This window comes from Pseudophryne corroboree, chromosome 9, assembly GCF_028390025.1.
Source record: "Pseudophryne corroboree isolate aPseCor3 chromosome 9, aPseCor3.hap2, whole genome shotgun sequence".
Classification (NCBI taxonomy): Eukaryota; Metazoa; Chordata; class Amphibia; order Anura; family Myobatrachidae; genus Pseudophryne; species Pseudophryne corroboree.
The window spans coordinates 280,514,655-280,531,803 of NC_086452.1; the positions used below are offsets into that span (position 1 = coordinate 280,514,655).

A 17,149-nucleotide genomic window follows, 5' to 3' on the forward strand; every position below is an offset into this window, starting at 1 on the left:
AACAGCTACCTCCCTATGGTGTACATTATCTTTAATATCCTTGATCCGAGTGTATCTAGCTATTTCCTGCAGTGCCCGATGAAAATATTCAGATGCCGTTTCACCTTCCTTTTGTCTTATGGAGAAGATTTTATTCCATTTGACAACAGTAGGGAAATATACTCCTAATTGCAGATTGATTTGCCGTACATTCTCCTGATTGTATTCATCAGTGAGAGGTACCTCTGCGTCTAATTTACAATCTGTTATGAATTTTGTGGTGTCAATATTTGAGGGTAAACACACCCGTAGCACTGTTCGACAATCTTAATTTGTGGCCTCATGGACGTTACCTAACTCTTTAATAAACTTCTGGCATCCGACTAGATCTTTTCTGGGATCGGGAAATTCTGACATAATTGACCTTAACTCTGCTCAGGACCAAGGACAATGCATGGCAATGTTCCTGATGGGAGTTACTCCCTAAGCGTCAGTCTTCCCATTGGGGACTGCAATCACCCTGACATGATTTAATTCAATTACATCATTCTGATTTGATTCTATAATGTGAGGAGCTATCGTCTCTGCATAGTGTATGGTGCCGTACTTACCTGTGGACACAATCTCACTTATCCCTCCGCTTGGGGGCCTTGCTACAACCCTTGGTGGTTGGGCCGTGCCCACCTGAGTATCCTGTATGGTGGCTGCTAGAGAGAGTGCTGATATCGTGCTGGGTTTATCTTCCTGCTCACAGTCCTGGGAAAAATTTAAAACAGGATACAGCTGGCAAGGGTTAGCGTTAGTACATTTATCAATCCCTTTCCTATCCTGTACCAATGCACCATTGCTTGGTGGTGGTGCGGTTGCCATTGTTTTCCCGCTAGGTTTGGAACCTGCTGTGCGAGCTTGTTCCCTTTGCACATCCCCCTCTTGCTGCCACAGATTTAAACAATCTGTATGTCTAATCTTTTGTTTTTTGGATTTTATCAGACATATCCTTATCCTTAAGTTCTGTAATACCCCTGGCTCAAAGCTGCCCACCCTAGGGAATGATACCCTATCTTTGTCAGTCATACGTACCCATTCGTCACAATAAACTTCAGCTTGTGGACCATATTTCCCACGCATTATAAACCTTGCGGACCCCTTGGGCAGCGACTCTTCTGCCTGAACCCTGGCTACCATACGTCTCTTACTTGAGCAACTGGCTCCCATAATTGTGGGCCTTTTCCCACAAACACCAAAATACTTAATATAAGCAGACGGTGAAAGTTCTTAGAGCGCTTTAACCCACTCCCGCCCACGTTGGCCGGTACTGCGATACACTGTTGATAGCTGAAGGCAATGTACCCAACTTAGGGCCCCTAATTGACCTATATTTACTGGAAGTTTTTTTTAGGAGTGACTTACCTTTTCCAGTAAATATCTGGAGATTTTCCTGAGAGAGACCAGTGAAAACTCCCTTTATGCACTTGTACACAAATCACGCTTGCATATGCTCTATACAGCGATAATGATACCGCGATATTATGCAAAAGCTCGTAAGAGGGGTATCAAGTTGCGCTATGTATCGCACCCACAAACATGCGGTCCAATCGCACAGCGTATAGGTACTTGTTACCTATCCGCCCTATGACCACTGGAATCGAATCACAAGCTGCGAAACCTCAGCCAGAGCGTATAAAAAAAAACTATATGGGTCACAATTCACAATTCCCTACCATGCTCCTGTGTAAGTCTCCTCACGATTTATGTATTCCAATCTATACTAACGTGAGTCAGCCGCCTCACACCGCCAAGCCTCCACTCACTTGGTGTACCGACTGATGGGATCCCAAATTCACGGGGTTCTATACGTTCACTCCTACTTTCACTCACTCAAATACACTTTGTTTTTCTGTACAGAAAATTTCCACTCGTTCTGATCGTCAGCTTTTCCCCCAGAGGCAATACAGTTTAAACAAAAGTTTTCTACTAATCTGCTTTTGAAACCAGATAGTTATGTGCTATTGTAGTATGGCTACTATCCCACCTTTCAATTGAACTAAACTATCGTGTAATTTGTACTTAGCGTCCGCACTCTGATGCACTTCGTGTAAACATGCGACCGTGCGTGACTTTTATGCTGCGTGCGCGGTCCTGTACTTTGTCCGAGCCACGTGTACAAAACGTGCGTCCGCAATAAAACAAATCCCACAACCTCTATAAATGTGAGCAATGCTAACTATAATCACTCACAAGCACAACCCACGCTTGTTCTGTGTAACCTTTTATGACTGGGCCAGACCTGCGTGTTGTGCTTTATACTTATTTCCTAAAATACTTTTTATTTCAAATTTAACTATATAGCAACAAATGTATCCGAATTCACACAGATCTAAACGAATCTAGCAATCTAAACCTTGCGGCAGAACAATATGAGAGGGTATGCAAAGTATCGGTGCCCTTTGTGTACGCTTTTGGCGCCAAAAAAATTTCACAGATTTTTGAATAGCTTTTTTCCTGTTTACCTACGGGTTCTATCAGCACCACTGCAGACCAGACAGAGCAGACGCAATCTAACAGCACACAAATAGGGGTTTTATAACATCCACCAACCAGGAAAAGGTTACGTAGATAACTTTCCACCCTTTACTGATAGATTAAGTCTGCTATGACCTGCTAGGCTGTGAGCATGTGAAAACCGGATCGAGCCCCCAATTGTAAACGTCGATTTACATACAAGACTAAAAGCAACACTTTAAAAACACATTAAATACACTTTAAAATGGAGCTTCTGCGGCCGCTGTGATCAAACCTTACCCTACGTACTTTTTACACCATTAGCGTACAAAGCCCCGTACCATGGCCCTCATTCCGAGTTGTTCGCTCGCAAGCTGCTTTTAGCAGCTTTGCACACGCTAAGCCGCCGCCTACTAGGAGTGAATCTTAGCTTATCAAAATAGCGAATGAAAGATTTGCAATATTGCGAAAAGACTTCTCTTGCAGTTTCTGAGTAGCTCGAGACTTACTCTTCCAGTGCGATCAGTTCAGTGCTTGTCGTTCCTGGTTTGACGTCACAAACACACCCAGCGTTCGCCCAGACACTCCTCCGTTTCTCCAGCCACTCCCGCATTTTTCCCAGAAACTGTAGCGTTTTTTCACACACTCCCATAAAACGTCCAGTTTCCGCCCAGAAACACCCACTTCCTGTCAATCACACTACGATCTCCAGAACGAAGAAAAAACCTTGTAATGCTATGAGTAAAATACCTAACTGCATAGCAAATTTACTTGGCGCAGTCGCAGTGCGAACATTGCGCAAGCGCAATTAGCGGAAAATCGCTGCGATGCGAAGAAAATTACAGAGCGAACAACTCGGAATGACCACCCATGTACGCACTTTGCGTACAAACGCCGGGCTGGCTGTACAAAGTACACTCAGTGCGTACACACCCAAAGACACGCCTTGAGCACTTTGCAGCTACACGTGTGACTGAAATACACTTATAACCCTAGCAGGGAAAAGAGACACGACACCAGATTGTATTTAAGATGCTGGGTTCCGACACAACAACATATAATTGCTAAAAGGGGGTTACAATAAACAATATAATACAATAGAAAAATGCCTACAGTCAATGGTACATACATTTTGGTTTCGCCTGCGCTTCCCGTCCGGTCCTCAGTCATCAAGGTAGATGACCTTCAGAGTTTGTGTGGGACCAGGCATGCAGCTGGCTTTTTATACAATAGTCCAAAACCTAACACAATGGAAACTGTAATCTCTTTGTCCATTGGACACAGGGATGGTCATTTACAGTACAGGAGAGGTCATAGGTCGGTTTGAATAGGTGGGCGATGTCTGTTCCAGGTGCACTTGCAGATGGTCTCCTCTGGGTTCCCACCGCATACCAAGTGTACAGTAAATACAGTTAATATTTATATTCTGCTCCTGCGCATAACTATTCGTAGGAGCGTGCGATCTTCTGCAAACCAACACCGGAATATTGCCCTTAATATACCCTACAGCTGGATACCAAACACCACCTTATAACCTAGTTCTGTCCCCTCCTGTCCTGAAAAGGTGAATCCCTTTGTTCTTATACCATTTAAACATGTGTAACTCACTGGTGTGGTGCAGGGAGACTATGGAGACTATATGTACATTGTGCACTATTTGGATTAAATATGTAATGTGTTTTTATGGCTTTTCCATGCGATTACAAACACTACCGTAATTACTCATACCACACGCTAATACGCAGGACCGCGGGAGCGACCATACGCAAATTGCGAATATGTGCACACATGGCAGAGCAAGTACGCGCACGGAGGCCGTCTGTGTAGTTTGTACGTGATGTGTGTACTGCAAAATTTTTCGACTTCGACAACTGTCCAGGTTGACAAAGAAGGTAATTCTCCCTTTACCTGGCACGGCTTCACTAAAAGAGCCGGCAGACCGAAAGATGGAAACTACATTGAAATCCATTTATGTTGCCAATGGTATGCTGCTCAAGTCCACAATTGCTTGCGCGTGGGTGAGTCGCGCTATTGAAAAATGGTCAGATAGCGTGTCATCAGAAATTGACACGATTGATAAAGATGAGATACTCCTTAAGTTAGGGAATATCAAAGATGCTGTGCATACATGCTCGAAGCGATGAAGGATATTGGACTCTTGAGTTCACAAGCCGCTACCATGGCAGTATTGGCTCGGCGAGCGTTGTGGATTCGCCAGTGGAATGCGGATGCAGATTCCAAAAGAAATATGGAGGCTCTCCCATATAAAGGTGATGCCTTATTTGGCGATGTACTGGATGCGTTAGTCTCGGCGGCTACCGCAGGTAAGTCGACATTTTTGCCCTCTGCGCCTGCACCGGCAAAAAAGACATATCACCCACACATGCAGTCCTTTCGGCCCAATAAATACAAAAAAGCAAGAGGTTCCCCCTTCTTTGCGGGTAGGGGAAGGGGAAAGGGAAAGAAGTCCACAGCAGCTTCAGGTTCCCAGGAGCAGAAGTCTACCCCTACTTCTGCCAAATCTTCAGCATGTTGCTGGGGCTCCTTTGTGGGAGGCCGCTCGGGTGGGGGCATGTCTCAAACTGTTCAGCCAAGGTTGGATGCTGTCTGGCCTGGATCCCTGGGTGTTGCAAATAGTGTCCCAGGGATACAAGCTGGAGTTTCAAGACGTTCCCCCATGCCGATTTTTCAAATTGACCTTGCCAGCTTCTCTTCCAGAAAGGGAAGCAGTAACAGCGGCAATCCAAAAATTATGTCAGGATCAGGTCATAGTCCTGGTTCCTTTGTCACAACAAGGGGAGGGGTTTTATTCAAGCCTTTTTGTAGTTCCGAAGCCGGACGGCTCGGTCAGACCGATCCTAAACCTGAAAAATCTGAATCTCTACTTGAAACGATTCAAGTTCAAAATGGAATCACTGAGGGCAGTGATTTCCAGTCTGGAGGAGGGGGACTACATGGTGTCTGTAGACATAAAAGATGCTTACCTGCATGTTTCCATTTATCCTACTCACCAGGCTTATCTGAGATTCGCGGTTCAGGATTGCCATTGCCAATTCCAGACATTACCTTTCGGTCTCTCCACGGCGCCGAGGGTATTCACCAAGGTGATGGTGGAGATGATGGTTCTCCTGCATCAAAAAGGAGTAAGCATAATTCCTTATCTAGATGAACTCCTGATAAAGGTGAGATCCAGGGAGCAGCTGTTACAAAACATCACACGCCCTGTCAATACTCCAACAATACGGTTGGATCATAAATTATCCAAAGTCACAGTTGGAACCGACAACAAGATTGTCTTTTCTTGGGATGATTCTGGACACAGAAGTTCAGAGAGTATTTCTTCTGGTGGAAAAGGCTCTGGAAATTCAGATAATGGTAAAACAGATATTGAAACCATCGAGTGTGTCGATCCATCAGTGCATTCGGTTGTTGGGGAAGATGGTGGTGGCCTACGAGGCCATACAGTTTGGCAGGTTCCATGCCAGGGTATTCCAGTGGGACCTGTTGGACAAGTGGTCGGGATCCCACCTACACATGCACCGAAAGATAATCCTGTCGTCAAAAGCCAGGATTTCACTCCTGTGGTGGCTACACAGTTCTCACCTAATAGAGGGACGCAGGTTCGGGATTCAGGACTGGGTCCTGGTAACCACGGATGTAAGTCTCTGAGGCTGGGCAGCTGTCCCTCAGGGGGAAAGCTTCCAAGGAAAATGGTCAAGTCAGGAAGCCTGCCTTCACATAAACGTGCTGGAATTGAGAGCCATTTACAACGGCCTTCAACAATCGGTACATCTTCTTCAAGATCATTCCGTGCAGATCCAGTCGGACAATGTAACAGCAGTTGCGTACATAAACAGGCAGGGCGGAACGAAAAGCAGAGCGGCAATGGCAAAGGTGACGAAGATCCTCCTCTGGGCAGAAAGACATGTAAAGACTCTGTCGGCAATTTTCATTCCGGGAGTAGACAACTGGGAAGCAGACTTTCTCAGCAGACACGATATCCATCCAGGAGAGTGGGACCTCCACCAAGAAGTCTCCGCAGAGGTGACAAGTCTTTGGGGAGTACCTCAAGTAGACATGATGGCATCTCGTCTCATCAAGAAGCTTCAGAAATATTGTTCCAGGTCGTGAGACCCTCAAGCAATAGCAGTGGATGCGCTAGTGGCCCAGTGGGTGTTCCGGTCGGTGTATGTCTTCCCTCCACTTCCGCTGATCCCAAGGGTGCTCAGGATCATAAGGAGAACAAGAGTTCAAGCAATCTTCATTGCCCCAGACTGGCCAAGGAGGGCTTGGTACCCAGCTCTTCAGGAGTTACTCTTAGAAGATCCTCAGCCTCTTCCTCTTCGCGAGGACCTGCTGCAGCAAGGGCCGTGCGTGTATCAAGACTTACCGCGGCTCCATTTGACAGCATGGCTGTTGAGCGCCGGATCCTAGCCCATAAGGGTATTCCCAAGGAAGTCACCCCCACCCTTATTCAGGCCAGGAAAGGAGTAACGTCGAAACATTACCACCGTATTTGGAGAAAATATATGTCTTGGTGTGAATCCAAGAAGGCTCCTACGGAACAGTTTCAGTTGGGACGTTTTCTCCATTTTCTGCAGGCTGGTGTGGAGGCGGGCCTCCGATTGGGGTCAATCAAGGTCCAGATTTCAGCCTTGTCAGTGTTCTTCCAAAAACAATTGGCCTCTCTTCCAGAGGTTCAGACCTTCGTGAAAGGGGTTCTGCACATCCAGCCTCCATTTGTGCCTCCAGTGGCACCATGGGACCTTAATGTGGTGTTGCAGTTCCTTCAATTGCATTGGTTTGAGCCTCTACAAGAGATAGAGTTGAAGTTTCTCACTTGGAAAGTGGTGATGCTTTTGGCATTGGCATCCGCATGGCGGGTGTCTGAGTTGGGGGTCTTGTCTCACAAGAGCCCTTACGTGATCTTCCATGAAGATAGGGCAGAGTTGAGAACTCGTCAACATTTTCTTCCAAAGTTGGTTTTATCTTTCCACATAAACCAACCTATTGTGGTGCCAGTAGTTACTGTCACGTTCACTGAGTCAAAGTCTCTAGATGTGGTTAGAGCTTTGAAGATTTATGTCGCTAGAACAGCTCGAATACGGAAAACAGAGTCTTTGTTTGTCCTGTATGCTCCCAACAAGATTGGGTGTCCTGCTTCCAAGCAAACTATTGCGCGTTGTATCAGAAGTACGATTCAGCACCACCATACTACGGCTGGATTGCCGTTACTGACGTCAGTGAAGGCCCATTCCACTAGGAAGGTGGGCTCATCCTGGGTGTCTGCCCGGGGGGTCTCGGCATTGCAACTTTGCCAAGCCGCTACTTGACACCTTGGCCGATGAAGACCTCAAGTTCGGTCAATCGGTGCTGCAGGGTCATCCGCACTCTCCCGCCCGTACTGGAGCTTTGGTATAAACCTCATGGTCATGAAGTGGACCCCAGCATCCTCTAGGTGTTACGTTCACTGTACTTGGTACTCCTGGAACTGGGCGGATGAGCCCCAAGTACAGGAACGTAAAGCTGCAATAGATACGGAGCTCAGCAGCAACCCCTATGGAAACCTGACTCCATTGTCTCATCCTCGTTGTCAGCCCACGCCTGCGTGACTATGGTTTCTTGGGCCCACGGCAGCCACGTTTGAAGGGCGGATTAGGTCTGCCCAACTCCGATGCCCCCAGGTCTTAATGTGAGACAAGGCGTGAACCGAGACTGGGTGATGACAAGGGGAACCTCTAACTAAAGACAGAAATACAGAGTTAGGGGCGCTACAGAACTTAAATAAACTATGTGCGGCACAGCCGCCAGGATAAACTACAACAAAGGAAATGCTGTCCAAATGCCGACACAATACTGTTGTGTACCGGCGGTGACAGCATATGCAGAACCCTCTGCAAAACACCAGTAACTAGAAACTAAAGAATACAGCGGCCTTGGCCGACGGACACGGCAAAGCCGCTACTCACAGAACTGGTACAAATACTGGCAAACGGGCAGGAACCCCCAATGTAGCCGACACAGGCTCTCAGGACCAGAGGACAGGCAGAGTTCCAACGACTGAGCAGTGGACACCAAGGAACAGGATACTGAATCAGGATCAGGAATAGACAAAGCCACTGGAATTCAGGACAGGAACGCTTCAAGGCAAGAAGCTGGATCAGACACTGGGTCAGACACTGGATCAGACACTGGATGCAGCTAGACAGAAACTGCTAGACAGGAGCTCAGAAACTGGACAGAAACTATCACCGGCGTCTGTGAAATGCACTGAGACAGAATATAACAGGCAGCCCTCCAATAGCTGCAGAGAACCTAATTAATTTTGTTGTGCAGCTGCCCTGCTGCACAACTGACAGGTGCAATTAACAGACAGGTGAGGCTGAACACATGGGAACAGGCTGCAATTACACGCCGACACAATACTGTTGTGTACCAGCGGTGACAGCATATGCAGAACCCTCTGCAAAACACCAGTAACTAGAAACTAAAGAATACAGCGGCCTTGGCCGACGGACGCGGCAAAGCCGCTACTCACAGAACTGGTACAAATACTGGCAAACGGGCAGGAACCCCCAATGTAGCCGACACAGGCTCTCAGGACCAGAGGACAGGCAGAGTTCCAACGACTGAGCAGTGGACACCAAGGAACAGGATACTGAATCAGGATCAGGAATAGACAAAGCCACTGGAATTCAGGACAGGAACGCTTCAAGGCAAGAAGCTGGATCAGACACTGGGTCAGACACTGGATCAGACACTGGATGCAGCTAGACAGAAACTGCTAGACAGGAGCTCAGAAACTGGACAGAAACTATCACCGGCGTCTGTGAAATGCACTGAGACAGAATATAACAGGCAGCCCTCCAATAGCTGCAGAGAAACTAATTAATTATGTTGTGCAGCTGCCCTGCTGCACAACTGACAGGTGCAATTAACAGACAGGTGAGGCTGAACACATGGGAACAGGCTGCAATTACACAGACTCACCACCGGCAGCAAACAAGAGTCCTCTAAACCAGAGCAAAGAGATATCCTGACCTGCAAGAGAACTAACACATAAAATGCATAAACGGAAACAGGAATGAACCACTACCTGTGGTTCATAACCGTACCTTCTCCTTAAGGGTGGGCTCCGGACACCCCATGACACCCACGGGGAACAGAAACAGAAGTATAACATAAAATACATAACCAAAATGCAAAACAGGAATGAGCCGCTGCCGTGGCTCATAACACTAGGACCTATGAGAAAACAGGATTTTAATACCTACCGGTAAATCCTTTTCTCCTAGTCCGTAGAGGATGCTGGGCGCCCGTCCCAGTGCGTACTTTACCTGCAGTTTTGTTTATTAGAGTTACAAATGTTGTGTTTTATTAGTTTCAGCATGTTTGCTGTAATTGGTTCATGCCTGTTGGCGTGTGTTATGTTGAATGCCATGTTGTGCGGCATGGTGTATCTCACCATGATTATTAAAGTAAATCCTTTCCTCGAAATGTCCGTCTCCCTGGGCACAGTTACTATAACGGAGGTCTGGAGGAGGGGCATAGAGGGAGGAGCCAGTTCACACCCATTGAAAAGTCTTAAGAGTGCCCATGGCTCCTGCGGAACCGTCTATACCGTCATGAAGTGGACCCCAGCATTCTCTACGGACTAGGAGAAAAAGATTTACCGGTAGGTATCAAAATCCTGTTTTTTAACAAATGTTTGCAAATTGTACCATGATGTGTTATTGGAATATTCACCTATTGTTTTTTCCAATAGGGATGTGCCAAAACCCAACCTCAGAACAACACTGACCGTGTAGAGGTGACATGGGTGAGTGACATGTTTCACACTGCACACAACCACGCGCATCTTGTCCCAATAGGCCACTGGTTTCCAACAATGGCCCAGAAGTATCCCCAACAGTTCATGTTTTCCATGTCTCCTAGCAGTTGAATAGGTGTATTCATTACTCACTGCCACATTGTAAAAGACCGACCAGTTGAGCAAGTTATTTTACTTGCAAACTTATGAGGAGAGGTGGTCTTAAGAAAGAGCAAAAGACAAAAGCAGCTATATGCCTTTTCCAGGGCACGCTTAGACAAAATATAAGAAGGTGATGAATTATGAAAATATGAGTAAATTAATACTTAACTTTTATTGAGATATACTTGATAAAAGGGAGAAAGCGAATATAGATAATTGCTGCAAATTTTAGGGCGATAAAAATTAGAAAGGCGAAAATATGTTTAATCCCTTAATGATCCAAAAAATGACTCCAATATTGGATTGAATAAATCTTTGTGGGAGTAAACCTGCTCCATTGGGTTCAGCTATCCCATGTCAGAATATCAGAATTAATATTCTCTAACCCAATCAGAACCACTATCACCTCAAGCCACCACATTCCACATCACAGCCCTCACCCTTTTCATGATTCTCTATCCACTCACATTCATTGCCCTACACATCTACCTACACTTTAACACCTATTCATCAATAAAATCAACATCTGGGCTGGTATAAACAAAGACCATATATTAAAAGTAACAGCAACAAAACATCCAAGACTAAAAATAATTTTTGTTTAAAAAACTGTTTAAAAAATAGTTATGTTTAAAAATAATTTTTGTTAGCTCCTCCCCCTTCGTTTATAAACCCCTTTTTTTTTTCATGAATTTAGCACTATTGCAGCAGTTCCTCATTATGATCATTATTCACTCATACTTTTATTTATTTATTTTACAAATCTCCAAGCGCTTTTTACTATTTTCATCATTCTCAAAATTAAATTACTTGTATTAACACCATTAATTTTCTCTCCAAACATCCCCTGCATATGTCTGTATTAACAAAGCAGGAGACAGTGTATATTATTACGTCAGTCCCAGCTGGTCCGTTTTTACACACGCCTCCACACACACCTCTGTGTCTGGTAGGCTGGTCCCCAGCATAAGTAAGGCGGCTGTGAGCTCTGGGAGCAGGCGATCAGGTGATCAAGCTCCCAGAGCGAAACGTACATCACTTCCGGTCCCGGTGTCCGAACTTCCGGTCGCTCGGACCGCAGACATCGCCTCCACAGCTCCAAGTTCAGCACACCCTCTCCCTGGCTGGAAAACCTCTACTTACAACTGCGGGACATTTCAGGCCTCACACTGCCCACCAATGCATGCAGGCATTAAGGTTTGAGCCGCACACTGTGAGGCACCTTCTTTTTAACTTCCACCAGGGGGGATTCTTTCACAGGCACAACATAACTTTTTCTCCACTGTGTCCAAACAATTCAGGGGCACAGTGGGAGGTAGCATTTATCCTGTATGTAGATTAATTAACTGCATTCAGCTGTGAATACCTAAGGTGCCTAGTTCAAGGGTGTCTGTTCTCCCCTCTCTTTCCCATTTTTCTTAAGTTTTTCATTCATTTTTCTTTATATTATGATTTTCAGTGCAACAAACACCATTTGTTTATTGTGAAAAACGGCCTCCCCCTATGCATTCTGAATGTCTAGTATTAATACTATGTAATATCTGGCCATAGGAACATTCAGTATTTGTATAAACAAGGGGATCAATCCCTGTTGAATTACCATATTTATATGATTGGTTCCATTATAAAAATACAATTGTTTGATATCTAGTCATAGGAACATCTAATATATGCTTTAAGAGAATATATCTTTTGCTCTCTGCACAAATGTGATATAACAATAGGATTCTTTATATGGGGGCAACAAACACCCATCAGAATATGGTGTGGTTTTTTCCAATATACTGAATCATTTATATTTCATTCAGGGGATTATTCCCTGTCAGACTATCATATCTATAAAATCTGCCTGGGGTAACCACACACTGGAATTGATTGCACATGCTGAAGATTTACTCACCTACGGTCAAACCGCACTGAGTATGCCCAATCTCGTCTGATCTTGGAAGCCATACACTGCAGGGCCTGGTCAGTACCCGGTTGGGAGACCACCAGGGAATACTAGGTACCGTAGGTATTTTACTCTCAAACCATTTGAGTCTTTCCAGTTCTCTGTGCGGTCCCAGACATTGAATTTTCTCTAATATTTAATTCTGATATTCTGACATGGGATAGCTGAACCCAATGGAGCAGGTTTACTCCCACAAAGATTTTTTCAATCCAATATTGGAGTCATTTTTTGGATCATTAAGGGATTAAACATATTTTCGCCTTTCTAATTTTTATCGCCCTAAAATTTGTAGCAATTATCTATATTCGCTTTCTCCCTTTTATCAAGTATATCTCAATAAAAGTTAAGTATTAATTGACTCATATTTTCATAATTCATCACCTTCTTATATTTTGTCTAAGCGTGCCCTGGAAAAGGCATATAGCTGCTTTTGTCTTTTGCTCTTTCTTAAGACCACCTTTTCCCATATAGTTTACTGAACTATTTTCCAGGAGCACCACCAACCCATTGCTGAATTTATTTGTTTGTATAGTAAGCATAATGTGTGTTTAACAAATTACTAAATCAATATAGACATTATTAATACAGTATTCTGTGCAGATTTACCAATTTCTTAGCAAACTTATGAGGAGACCAGGAAAACATGAACTGTGAAAGATACTTGTGGACCATGGTGAGGAACCACTGCACTAGGCTATGGGTCTGCTACCTGTGGCTCTCCTGCTGATGTGGAACTTCACATTCCAGCACGCCCTGCAACAGTTTTACCTTGTCCAAGAAACAAAACTTTTGCTGGGCTGTGTAGTTCAACAACAGCTAGAGGTCCTTAGGTACCCCATCCCTGCACTAGGCTCTTGGAGATCCACACCTTCAAGCATTCTCTGCCACCAGGTGGCAAAGCATGCTGGCCAGTGTGGTTCCACAACAGCTAGAGGGCCTTGGGTACCCCCAACAATTCATGTTTTCCAGGTCACCTAGCAGGTGAACAGTTGTTGTCATGTCTGTTTGAGACAGTTCACAATTCCCACCAGTGGAGCAAATTTACTTCCATTATAAACCTGTGGGAAGACCTGGAAAACATGGACTGTTGGGAACCACTGCCCTAGACCATGGGTCTTCACCCTTTGGTCGTCCCGCAGGTGTTGAACTTCACATACCAGCATGCCCTGCCTCAGTTTTAACATTTATTAATTGCAAAACTGTGGCAGGGCATGCTGGGATATGCAGTTCTACAGCTGCCGGAGGGTCACAGGGTGTAGACCAAAGGCCTACAGTAGGAATGGGGCTTCTTTGGCCGTCCCGCTGGTGTTGAACTTTACATACCAGCACATCTTGCAACAGTTTAAACATGTATTAATAGCAAAACTGTGGCAGGGCATGCTGGTATGTGAAGTTCAACAGCTGCCGGAGGGTCAAAAGAACCCCATTCCTGCTCCAAAAACTTTGTAGAACTTCACCTTCTAGCATTCTCTGCCACCTGGAGGAAGGGAGTGCTGGCCTGTGTAGTTCCACAACATATTTAGGGAAATGATTTGAGATCCATGTCATTAACATTCAAAAGTATTTATGTGTATTTTTCTTTTTGTTACAGTTATTCTACAGAAAGAAAACCCTAATGGTCTTTCAAGGTCAAGAAACACACAAAAAGAAATATATTTTCAAATTTTATTTTTGAATGCAAAAAAATTCTGCAGCGGGGTACACTGGTATTCCACAGGGAATAACATTGTGGTGTGTAGAGTAGGATCTTGATCCGAGGCACCAACAGGCTAAAAGCTTTGACTGTTCCCAAGATGCTCAGCGCCGCCTCCTCTATAACCCCGCCTCCGTGCACAGAAGCTCAGTTTGTAAGTTGGCGCTTGCAGGCAGCTAACAGGCAGGGCTGCTCCAGCAGCCCTAAGAAGAGCTATTTTAAAGAAGATGGAAGACTTTAAGGGCTGCAGCAGAGGCACTCTAGTGCTAGATATCATTCTCCTGCTGCAGCTCCATCACCTTCCCCAGCGGCGCTGTATACTCCTGCGTCCCTGGTTGCCGGGTACTTACAGCGGAGGTTCCGGTTCTTCACTCAGGGCACACACACTAACCGAAGTTCTCCGGGATCGCGGGGCCGCACTGAGGGAGCAGTTAAGAGGGTCACCCAGACGGGACCCTCTGGAAATCGCGATGCGGTACGGCCATTAGGAGGCGTGCCGTGCGCTGGCGTAGACACTGTGGCCATATAGGGACCCCACTAGACCACCAGGGCAAGGGCACAGGTCGGATTAGGCTATAATCCATTTTAAGGCCCGCAGCACCCAGTGGTGAAGTCCAGCAAGGGGATAAGGCTCTGGCCTGTAGCCCCTCCCCCAGCCCCTGGGCACCATTTTGAGTAAATTTTCCCGCCCTGGAGCTGCATCTCTCTGTCTCCCTCATTCCCGGTCAGCGTTTGGGTGCCATTACACACAGCTGCGCGGATTCTGGGACTGCTGGGTGATGCCTCCTCTGTAAAGCCACCTGCACCATCAGCGCTGTGCATTTACAGGACACTTAAGTATTCTACATGTCGTTTAGACAGTGTTCGCTAAGAACAAGTGCATAATTAAGGGTTATTTAGTACAAGTACCCTATGATATTCATCCAGTTTTTACTGTGCATTGATATATCTGTTTATATACATAGCTTTACTTAGTAATAGTATTGCTAGTCCAGTGCAGTTTTTTGTTTGTCATAATTCCTGCATTGTACATGCGAGTGTGTGTGTGTGTGTGTGTGTGTGTGTGTGTGTGTGTGTGTGTGTGTGTGTGTATATAGCTGCTGGGTGATCTCTACTCCGTGTATCTCACTCCTACTGCTATCCCTATACTCTGTAACCTGAGGATGCTCTGTGCGTCAGGGTTATTAGATAATATAGGTATTTCACAGGATATACGTATTTTGTATTTTTCTATGTGTTTTTCAGTCACATTTTACCTCAGAAATTCTCTGTTTGTATAGTGTCATCGGCTGCTGAGGGTTCGGGTTTTGGGGGTTCTGTGCCCCCCAGTTTGTAACAACGGGGGTCTTTTCTAATTTACTAACTACGCTGGTAACTAGACTTGCGCCCCCTATGGGACCTCCTGTGCCTTATCAGCTTTATATGGTCCCTGCGGTTAATCCGCCATGGACAGATGCTCTGTCCACTCAGTTACAGCACTTGAATAACTCTTTGGATAAACGTATTCCTGACCCTTGCCCACATAAGACTAAACATAAGAAGTTCTCTAAGCGGGCTGTTACTTCCTCTCAATCCATGCATGTTCCGGATACCTCTTTTCCGATGAAGATGGCATGTATACTGACCCCACAGTCTCTGATCATGACATTTCTGATGGGGAATCTGTTTCACAGGTGGATGTTCCTGATCTCTTAGATTGATGATGATCCTGAGCCTGCTACTACATCTAAGAAACCGGACAGGTTCAAACGTCAGAAGGTTACTAAATTGGTTTTACCTCATTCTGACCACTTGGTTGACATATGTCAGGAATCCTGGGAGAACCCAGGAAAGAAATTCACCCCGCACAAGAAGATGCTAGCCCACTATCCCCTTGCGGCAGAATTGAGTAAAAATTGTGAAACGCCACCGTCAGTGGATTCGCAAATCGCTCGGCTGGTGGTGTCGTCTGCTCTGCTTGTCACTACCGTCACTTCTCTCAAGGAGCCGACAGATAAGCGTGTGGAGGGCTGCTTAAAAGTTATCTATACCCTTGCAGGGGCTGCGCATAGGCCCACCATTGCGGCTACTTGGGCAGCAGAAGCTATTGAGGCGTGAGCTCAGGAAATAGAGGCTGAGTTTCCGTCCAATTTTTCTGATCATGCCAGACTATGTCTCTCTTATATTGTCATGGCATCTCATTACAGTAAAGAAGCAGCTTCAGATGCAGGTGTTCTGGCAGCCAAGGCTGCTACGACATCCATTTTGGCTCGCCGTATTCTCTGGTTGCAGTCCTGGTCGGTGGACTTGGACTCTAAGAAAACCCTGGAGGTGCTTCCGTTTAAAGGAAACATCCTCTTTGGTGAGGATATCAACAAGATTGTCACTGACTTAGCGTCTGCTAAGACTGCATGTCTACCTAGTACTACTCCTTCGGCCCCAAAGGCTGAGTATTTCCTTTGTTCCTTTTACCCTCCGGGTAAAGCAAAGGGTCAGGCGTACCCAAAACAGTCTTGCACTTCCAAAACCACCAAGCCCAAGCCTAAACGTGCCTGGGCTGCCTGTCAGCCGGCTTCCAAATCTGACAAGCCTGTGGCATTATGGGGCGGGCCTCCCCCTGGGGGATCCCAGGGTGGGAGGCCGACTTCTACATTTTACCCAGGTATGGTTGAAGACCACTTCAGACACTTGGGTACGGGAAGTCATCACTCACGGATACGCTATATCCTTCAAGACACATCCCCCTCCTCGCTGTTGCCTGACGGACATCCCTTCGGATCATATGAAGGCAACAACTCTCCGTGTAGTGGTACAATCCCTCCTGCACACCGGAGTGGTAGTGCCGGTGCCTGGTGTTCCTAGTCCCCAAACCGAATGGTTCCTCCCGGCCCATTCTCAACCTCAAATCTTTGAACAAGTTTGTGAGGGTTTCCAAGTTTCATATGGAGACCCTTCGCTCTATTGTCTTGGCTTTGGAACCAGGGGTCTATATGGTATCCCCGGATATACAGGATGCTTACCTGCATATCCCTATTGCCATGTCATATCAGCAATACCTGCGGTTTTCTATTGG

General features: G+C 45.8%; 1 pseudogene; it reads left to right on the forward strand.

The window, feature by feature from the left end:
* The first annotated feature begins 12,351 nt into the window (after positions 1 to 12,351).
* LOC134963818 (5S ribosomal RNA) lies at positions 12,352 to 12,470 on the forward strand (annotated as a pseudogene).
* The last annotated feature ends 4,679 nt before the right edge of the window (positions 12,471 to 17,149 follow it).